We start from the raw sequence: 10,776 nt of genomic DNA, 5'->3' as shown, positions 1-10,776 counted from the left end.
AGTAAATGTTCCTGAAACAAATTTGTGTTAGACTGTATTGACTTGACACGTAAGGACTCTAAGATAAACCATGTTAATGGCACCAGCCATATCAACCCACCGGGTAGCCATTCAACAATCAAAGCAGGACAAATAATAGCCACGACAACCATTCAGCTCCACCAGGAGGAACTCCTCCGGACAATCGTACACAAGGAAATCAGTCACCGAAACTAAATAAAAGATACAACAGTAGGTACATTACCAGACACTATGTTAATTGCGAAAATCAGTGGCATAATAATCAACACAATTGGTGGAATCCAAATTTAAGAAATCATGGTGAGTCAAGCATAAATAACACTCACTGAGGTAATTGTCAATTGCAAAAGTGCATTGCCGAAACGAATTGGTATAATCAGAATCTAACAGCTAGTGTGGTAGCAGAAGATGACCATCCCAGTGTTCCAAATTCAAACAACAAAGTGACCTCATTATGCCCTCATATTTTGGTCATGGGATGGACTGACAGTAACGATGCCAGTTCCATTAATCACTTACTTTACAATGATGGAAAAGGTGTTAGTGTTGAGTTATGGACTGATCTTAATATGTGTAATGAGCAACATGAAAACCTAGTTTATGCCCCTTTTAATACTGCTGTAAAAACGTGACACCTATGATTGTACTAGATACAGGAACAACTTCCAATGTGATGTCCATTGACTTATTGAATAGGATTAAAGGACTTAGGATTAATGAACTCACAAAAATGCCTACCTTGCCAGTTCAGAAGTGTAACGTTATCAGTGCAGTCAGTACTAGACTGCGCAGTCTCAAGGTGCAAACGAAAGTGCCAGTAGTTCAAGAAAATTGAGCCACTAGATGCATGATTCTAATTGTAGGTCTGATAATGAATTGAATCCTTGGGACTAAATTTTTACGACAGAGGGACCTTTGGTAAGTGCTGCCTTCATATTGATTGAAGGAATGTTTCAATAGATTAAGTGAAACGGAAGTCTAAACATGGGAAGTACTGTCAAGCTATGAAAGTCAAATTTAATACGACAAAAATGCTGCATATAAGCTGTAAACAATGTTATTGTCTGGATATGAACTATAATGAAGGCCGTGTTAGTGACAAAGCATCAGAATTCATCTCAAATATACTGTGTTTATAGGTGGAAATCACCAATTTGGTGTTCTGCCCTTTCGTTCTAAATGTCAGGTCAAGTGTCTTTATTACTGCCCTAGGCACCGATCAGAGATATGAACTGTTAGTTCATCAGAACAATAACCTGGAATTTAATAGAGTATCAGAGAAACTTTTTGGAGGCAGGAGTAGCTCCAAATCCTTAAAAATCGAAATTTGGTGTGGATGAAATGAAATTTCTTGTACATGTATGATACAAGCAGAGAGCATGGGATAGTGAAAGTGAAGAGGTGGGTGTTCACGTCTCTGGACGTTACTGTAAAATTTACCTTTCTTATTTTTCTAATTTTGTTTCTGTTGTTTCCTCTGGCTTCTGGATGCGTTGCTCGTGTAGACGCCCGATGTCCCTTCATTGGCGCATGTGGTGCAAACCGGGTTCGTAGCGGCAGTACTGGTGCGTCATGGGTGGGAACGATGGCGTGCATCAGCTGCCGTAGGAGAAAGACGCAGAGAAAGCCGTAATATCTTGTTCTGTAACAAAACTGAGTAAGTGATTAGGTCACAGTGCAAGGCACAACACCAGTTTTGGATGACAGTTCTGGTAAAATCTAAAGAGCAAAACACTACTTAAGCTCTGGCAAAAAAAAAAAAAATAATAATGGGAAAACCTGAACAATTTCTAACTTCATATTTATTATTGAGCATGCGTTACACTCTGCCGTTAAAGTAAACCGGTAATGCATTAATAAAAATCAGGTCACAGTAAATTTCAACGTTAAACACACACACAAACACACACACACACACACACACACACACACACACAGAATGGACACAAATGCATTAATAAATAATGGATTACTAAAAGTCAGGTCACAGTAAATTTCAACGTTAAACACACACACACACAGAATGGACACAAACGAGTATTGACCGCCAAACCAAAGTAGTGCACATCAGAAGCAAACAACAACTGCTCTAAGCCACACTCAAACTTACTGAAACTAGTGAACTCACAAGTAGTACGTTGATTAACTTGGAAACACTTACGACTATTACGACGATTACGACTATTATGACGATAGGCCCCGTGTAACAAACTGATTGTTCTTACAGGCACCAGCTGTAATTTAAACGAGGTTTCAGTTCAAGGTGAGGTCCTAACCCATTTTAAACCGAACAGGTGCTAGCTATTAAGTCAGTCGCACTAAAAATAAGGTGCGCTTTAGGCTGCTCAAGCACAACCGTGTGGTTATAATTCTTGGTGTAGGACTTTGCAAAACAAACGTAATGCCCGCCACTGAGAGAAGAGGACGACAGCGACAAGAAACACTTCCTTACTACTACACGAGGTCAACTAAATAACTTGAGACACCCACGACAATCGTGGACAAGCGCAAAAACGTTCATACAACGAGATAAAAAGTTCTTGGATTTTTAAAAGCAGTCAAAGAACACATCTACTGTTCTGAGACAGCACTTCAGTCATAGCCAAGTCATTCCCAAATTACAATGTAAGCATATGCAACCAATAGAAGGAAACACGACAGTGACAGCATTAAACCCACCTACGTATGTACAGGTGGGAACAATGAGGCCATAGCAAACTAAAATCCTACCAACATTGTGTCAGACACAGCTCTGACGAACAAAATGGTCACATATCAGCCATATAGTGGACATCTAATGAACAGTGGTATCTCCAGTCTTAATTTAATTGCTCTTGGTACACACACGCGATGCTTCCGGTCATCCTTCCGGCAAAGTGCAAACTATTTTCCCGTCAGTAAGAACTACTCGTGTGCTGTCACTATGAAACTAAATCAACCATATTCTAAACAGTAACTATATGGTCTTAACACAAGCTAACAACACAAAAGACACCCAAATTGTACAGTACTATCGTTCACATGGTTGAACTAGCAGAGATACATGACATGTGTGACACATTACTGATCACACGTCACAGTCTGATGACGTTGATGTTTGGCTTGTGGAGCGCACAACTGCGCGGTCATCAGCGCTCGTGTAAAGTCCCAATTTTTTCACAGTCCAATATCTTTTCACAGTCCAGGCTAGCCACTGTTACGAATGATGATGATCATCATGATGAAATGATGAGGAAAACACAAACACCCAGTTCCCGGGCAGAGAAAATCCCCAACCCAGCCGGAAATCGAACCCGGGACTCCGTGGTAGCAACGCTAGCCACTAGACCACGAGCAACACACGTCACAGTGGAACCACCCGCAGTGGGGCTATAACTGATTCCCGAACATGCCGTCTCAACAAACGAGAACACACAAGTCAAAGACACAACAACTCTGACAACAGTTTGTGGGTACCGACCGCAGGAGGAATTCTAACCATTGGACCACCAACATACGAGGAGCAACTTTTCAAAATGCATTATGTCCACTGGTGGACAAAACTGAGTTTGATATGAAATCCGGTATATTATTACCCGCTCTACACACTCCAACAATCAGTGTCAAAACGCATTTTAACACCTTCAAAAAGAGCGCTGAAAAGTAGTAGATGCAACAAATAGCATTTTGTCCTCTGTTATGATTGAATCAAACTGCATTAAGTCCCACAGTGGCCTTTATTTTGTTTTATTAAGCTATGTTGGCTACAATGTAAGACTGGTGGGCTAAAGCGAAACCCTTTAACTGACCAACAACGACCAGTTAATATTAGTTTTCAGTATTACAACAATGTTTTCTATAAACGTTTATCATTCTGTCTTTTAGACTTATAGAAGTCAGACGTAAAAACGTTGTTGTGCTAAGATGACGGAGAGTATTATAGCCAGTGAAAGTGTGACTGTTTGACAATAAATGAATCGTGGAAAGGGCAAACGAATGAAGAGCAAATCAAAAAGTGAATTGGAATATGAAAAGAGGTAAGAGTAAAAAGTAATAAAGTTACTGTTACATCTACATCTACATCTACATCCATACTCTGCAAGCCACCTGACGGTGTGTGGCGGAGGGTACCTTCAGTACCTCTATCGGTTCTCCCTTCTATTCCAGTCTCGTATTGTTCGTGGAAAGAAGGATTGTCGGTATGCCTCTGTGTGGGCTCTAATCTCTCTGATTTTATCCTCATGGTCTCTTCGCGAGATATACGTAGGAGGGAGCAATATACTGCTTGACTCTTCGGTGAAGGTATGTTCTCGAAACTTCGACAAAAGCCCGTACCGAGCTACTGAGCGTCTCTCCTGCAGAGTCTTCCACTGGAGTTTATCGAACATCTCCGTAACGCTTTCGCGATTACTAAATGATCCTGTAACGAAGCGCGCTACTCTCCGTTGGATCTTCTCTATGTCTTGTATCAACCCTATCTGGTACGGATCCCACACTGCTGAGCAGTATTCAAGCAGTGGGCGAACAAGCGTACTGTAACCTACTTCCTTTGTTTTCGGATTGCATTTCCTTAGGATTCTTCCAATGAATCTCAGTCTGGCATCTGCTTTACCGACGATCAACATTATATGATCATTCCATTTTAAATCACTCCTAATGCGTACTCCCAGATAATTTGTGGTATTAACTGCTTCCAGTTGCTGACCTGCTCTTTTGTAGCTAAATGATAAAGGATCTATCTTTCTGTGTATTCGCAGCACATTACACTTGTCTACATTGAGATTCAATTGCCATTCCCTGCACCATGCGTCAATTCGCTGCAGATCCTCCTGCATTTCAGTACAATTTTCCATTGTTACAACCTCTCGATACACCACAGCATCTTCTGCAAAAAGCCTCAGTGAACTTCCGATGTCATCCATCAGGTCATTTATGTATATTGTGAGTAGCAACGGTCCTACGACACTCCCCTGCGGCACACCTGAAATCACTCTTACTTCGGAAGACTTCTCTCCATTGAGAATAACATGCTGCGTCCTGTTATCTAGGAACTCCTCAATCCAAACACACAATTCGTCTGATAGTCCATATGCCCTTACTTTGTTCATCAAACGACTGTGGGGAACTGTATCGAACGCCTTGTGGAAGTCAAGAAACACGGCGTCTACCTGTGAACCCGTGTCTATGGCCGTCTGAGTCTCGTGGACGAATAGCGCGAGCTGGGTTTCACATGACCGTCTTTTTCGAAACCCATGCTGATTCCTACAGAGTAGATTTCTGGTCTCCAGAAAAGTCATTATACTCGAACACAATACGTGTTCCAAAATTCTACAACTGATCGACGTTAGAGATATAGGTCTATAGTTCTGCACATCTGTTCGTCGTCCCTTCTTGAAAACGGGGATGACCTGCGCCCTTTTCCAATCCTTTGGAACGCTACGCTCTTCTAGAGACCTACGGTACACCGCTGCAAGAAGGGGGCAAGTTCCTTCGCGTACTCTGTGTAAAATTGAACTGGTATCCCATCAGGTCCAGAGGCCTTTCCTCTTTTGAGCGATTTTAATTGTTTCTCTATCCCTCTGTCGTCTATTTCGACATCGATCATTTTGTCACCTGTGTGACAATCTAGAGAAGGAACTACAGTGCAATCGTCCTCTGTGAAACAACTTTGGAAAAAGACATTTAGTATTTCGACCTTTAGTCTGTCATCCTCTGTTTCAGTACCATTTTGGTCACAGAATGTCTGGACATTTTGTTTTGATCCACCTACCGCTTTGACATAAGACCAAAATTACTTAGTATTTTCTGCCAAGTCAGTACATAGAACTTTACTTTCGAATTCATTGAACGCCTCTCGCATAGCCCTCCTCACACTACATTTCGCTTCGCGTAATTTTTGTTTGTCTGCAAGGCTTTGGCTATGTTTATGTTTGCTGTGAAGTTCCCTTTGCTTCCGCAGCAGTTTTCTAACTCGGTTGTTGTACCACGGTGGCTCCTTTCCATCTCTTACGATCTTGCTTGGCACATACTCATCTAACGCATAATGTACGACGGTTTAGAACTTTGTCCACTGATCCTCAACACTATCTGTACTTGAGACAAAACTTTTGTGTTGAGCCAACAGGTACTCTGAAATCTGATTTTTGTCACTTTTTCCAAATAGAAAAATCTTCCTACCCTTTTTAATATTCCTATTTACGGCTGAATTCATCGATGCCGTAACCGGTTTATGATCGCTGATTCCTTGTTCTGCGTCAACTTTTTCAAATAGTTCGGGTCTGTTTGTCACCAGAAGGTCTAATATGTTATCGCCACCGGTTGGTTCTCTGTTTAACTGCTCAAGGTAGTTTTCAGATAAAGCACGTAAAAAAATTTCACTGGATTATTTGTCCCTGCCACCCGTTATTAACTTTTGACTCTCCCATTCTATATCCGGCAAATTAAAATCTCCACCCAGAACTATAACATGGTGGGGAAATCTACTCAAAATATTTTCCAAATTATCCTTCAGGTGCTCAGCCACAACAGCTGCTGAGCCAGGGGGCCTATAGAGACATCCAATTACCATGTCTGAGCCTGCTTTAACCGTGACCTTCACCCAAATCATTTCACATTTCGGATCTCCGTCAATTTCCTTCGATACTATTGCACTTCTTATCGCTATAAACACGCCTCCCCCTTCACTGTTCAGTCTGTCTCTGCGGTATACATTCCAATCTGAGTTTAGGATTTCATTACTGTTTACGTCTGGTTTCAGCCAACTTTCTGTCCCTAGTACTATATGGGCGTTGTGACCGTTTATTAATGAGAGCAGTTCTGGGACCTTTCTATAGACGCTTCTGCAGTTTACTATTAGCACATTAATATTGTTATTCCCTGTTGCATTTTGCCTACTCCTACCTTGCCGCGTCTCAGGAGACGTCTTGTCGGGCCTAGGGAGGGGAGTCTCTAACCTAAAAAACCCCCATGTGCACTTCACACTTACTCCGCTACCCTTGTAGCCGCTTCCGGCGTGTAGTGCTATATTGTAGAGCTATACAAATTAATCTATTTGGTCTTACCTGTATAATTATTTCTCTTGTAATTTTTTATTGTCAGGTATCGGGATGAGGATCCCCATCTCATGAGCTTCGAACCTCCTTGCCAACATAAAGTAGTACGCTTTTGCTGTTGTTCGATTCCTGTTAACAGTCTACTCAAAACTAAAAGGGTAGTGTCTGCTAAACCAGACAAAAAAGAACAAGATAAAAGGCTATCCTTCCTTCTCAATGTGAGCAGTCCTAAGCGCAGGAGAGTACGAAATGATCCGAAAAATATACCAACTGTTCCAACATTACGTTATCATCTAAGTAAAAAATCGTCAATTTTATGATTTATTACTCTGATAAAACGTAATAGTGGAATAATATTGTAATTGCACCCTTTAATGCTTTTCAGGTTTATTCAAAAGGTGATACGGTTCCTGTGTGTGCTGCTTTCTTCAGGAAGCTTTTTGGCATTGAAACTTCCTGGCAGATTAAAACTGTGTGCCGGACCGAGACTCGAACTCGGGACCTTTGCCTTTCGCGGGAAAGTTCTCTACCAACTGAGCTACCCAAGCACGACTGACGCCCCGTCCTCACAGCTCTACTTCTGCCAGTACTTCGTCTCCTACCTTCCAAACTTAACACAAGCTCTCCTACGAACGTTTGACATTGGTCAAAGAAGAGTGTGTACCATCGCTTATGGCCTTAAAGCCTTAAAACAGGTCAAGGAGTGCTTGGCAAGAGAGGAGGAGACCATAAAGCTGGAAAGTATAGTGCAAAAAGGAGAAAGGTACCTGCATTCATTTCACATTTACAAGCAAGGCAGAGTCACTACTCCAGAAGTAAGAACCAGCGCCTTTATCTGCCAAGTGACCTGAGTATAAACAAAATTTTCCCCATGTATAACAATTCAGTCACATCTGATATGAAAGTGAAGAAAGCATTTTATAAGAAAATATTTCATACAAAATTTAATCTAGGGTTTGGAACTACAACAAGTGATAGCATCTGCCATAGAATTGTAAGTAGGCTGTTTATATTTTCTTATTGGCAACGTTACGTAGCGCTCTGTATGAAAATCACTGGCTGTGCTGTGTGCAGCCTGTGGCTAGTTTGCATTGTTGTCTGCCATTGTAGTGTTGGGCAGCGGCAGCTGGATGTGAACAGCGCGTAGCGTTGCGCAGTTGGAGGTGAGCCGCCAGCAGTGGTGGATGTGGGGAGAGAGATGGCGGAGTTTTGTAATTTGTCATGAATTGCTATATATATATTATGACTATTAAGGTAAATACATTGTTTGTTCTCTATTAATATCTTTCATTTGCTAACTATCCCTATCAGTAGTTAGTGCCTTCTGTAGTTTGAATCTTTTATTTAGTTGGCAATAGTGGCGCTCGCTGTATTGTAGTAGTTCGAGTAATGAAGATTTTTGTGAGATAAGTTATTTGTGAAAGGTATAGTTTAATGTTAGTCAGGGCCATTCTTTTGTAGGGATTTTTGAATGTCAGATTGCGTTGCGCTAAATAATATTGTGTGTCAGGTTAAGCACAGTCGTGTATAAATTGTTCTAAGGGGACGTTTCATATGTCGACCCTTAGCCTAGGATACCTCACTGGAATCTTCTGATTTTTTTCTTGTAGTTTGTGTAATTAGTGTAGATTTTGTTTATTGCTATTGCGTAATTGTAGAGAGAATCTCCTTTGTAGTTGCAGTCTTTCATTGTTGTACAGTAAAACAGTTGTGGCATGCATGTAGATTTGCACCAAGTATTTCGCAGCTGCGCTTGCAATTAACTAGATATTATTTTCAGTGCTATGTTAATGTGTTCCCCTATTTTTACTCTTCAAATTGTGTTTTTCTGTGTTGTCGTGTGAAATATTGTGACAATAATGGCGTGTGAAAAACGTAATATTAGGCTCCAAAGTAAACTGAGAAATGACAGTGAAGACGAAAGCAGTGTGTTAGCGCCACCGAGTAATGAATTAACTAATGTTGAAAGTAGTAATTTGGTAATTGTACATAGGGAAATGGAGCGGGCTGCAAACAATGGTGTAGACAGTGAAACAATTAGTGAACAGGGAAGCATTATCGATCGATCGGTCGGCAACAGCTCCCCTCAGGAATCCGAAATGACAGAACACAATATTGCAAATACTGTAGACTTAGGTTTTGGGTCCTCACCGTTTTCTCAAATGAGTCAAGACACATTTTCTGCTTGTCAAAATGTGAATGTTGCTGGTGCAAATGCACTGCCGAAAAGCATAGAGGAACAGATTCCAGACACTAATGCATTGTTATTACAGTTAATGCAACAAATGGGACAAAAGCTTCAAAAGTTAGACACAATGGAACAATACCAGAGACAAACACAGCAACAGTTAGACACAGTGGAACAAAATCTTAAAAAGTTAGACACAATGGAACAAAATCTTAAGAAGTTAGACACCACACTTGAACAAACACGTGAAGATTTAACTACTGAGTTACATAACATCGAATCGAAATGTCAAAAGGTCTGTAATGACGTAAAAACACAAATTTGTGAGCATTTCCAACCTATTTTTTCGCGTCATGAAAATGCATTACAGAATCACGAAGCAGCCATAAAAGAACTGCATGAAAATCATGAGACCTTGCAAGCTAAAATTCACTCAGTTGCATCTACCGATTCGGTTACGCAACTTGCAAAAACTCAGGAAAATTTAAAGGACACAGTAGATACCCTGAAAATTGGTTCAGAAAGATACATGGAGGAAATAAGTACACTATCGGAGAAAGTAGCCGAATTTTCGGATCAGGTCACTAACTTATCTACAAAAGTAGATGATGATCTGAATGACACAAGACCCGTAGCCTTCACTGATACAGAAGAGTATGAACAAATAAGAAAAGTCAAAGAAAATCAAAATCAAACCAATACACAGTACAAAAGAGAAATCCGGGAAGTACATGATCAGTTGACGCAGGTAATACAAAAATTTCATATTTCAGAGGACACTCGCACTCCAACACGGGAAGAGGGACTTAGAAATACGGAACAGCCACAAAATAATAACACAGGGCACTTCGGAAATTATGAAAGAAATTGGCAAGGTACACCGAATTTTGAGATGGGACCGCCGAAACGACGTAACAATGACCTATATGCGACTCGCCGACATGATGAATTTGACTATAAGCTGTTCATTACTACACGTAAATTCAAAACATTTAAGAATTCTGGCAACGACATTCATCCACAAGCGTGGCTCCATCAATTCTCTCATTGTTTTCCTCCCAACTGGTCATTAGAGCACAGATTAGAATTTATGTGTGACTACTTAGAGAATAAACCAGTTGTAAGAATGCGATCGGTCATTCACGATTGCCACAGTGAAGGAGAGTTTTACCATGCCTTCCTCTCAGCATATTGGTCTCAAGCCACACAAGACCGAGTAAAACATGGCATCATAATGATGAAACATTTCGAACAATCTGAATTTTCCAGTCTTGTGAAATATTTTGAAGACATGTTGCACAAGAATCAGTACCTGTCAAAATCAGTACCTGTCAAACCCATACAGCCCCTCAGAACTCATCTGCATTTGCTTAATCAAATTGCCTGAACATTTACGACATATTATTTTGGCAGGACGTTGCAAAGACGACATTGAAGCTTTTCAGGGACTCTTACAAGAATTATAAATTGACACAGACAGTTGCGGGATGCGAAAATAGGAAACAATCACTACAGGTCACATATGTCACAATTCTG

Source organism: Schistocerca cancellata, chromosome 2, assembly GCF_023864275.1.
Source record: "Schistocerca cancellata isolate TAMUIC-IGC-003103 chromosome 2, iqSchCanc2.1, whole genome shotgun sequence".
In the NCBI taxonomy this organism is placed as follows: Eukaryota; Metazoa; Arthropoda; class Insecta; order Orthoptera; family Acrididae; genus Schistocerca; species Schistocerca cancellata.
This window is presented reverse-complemented; position numbering follows the sequence as displayed.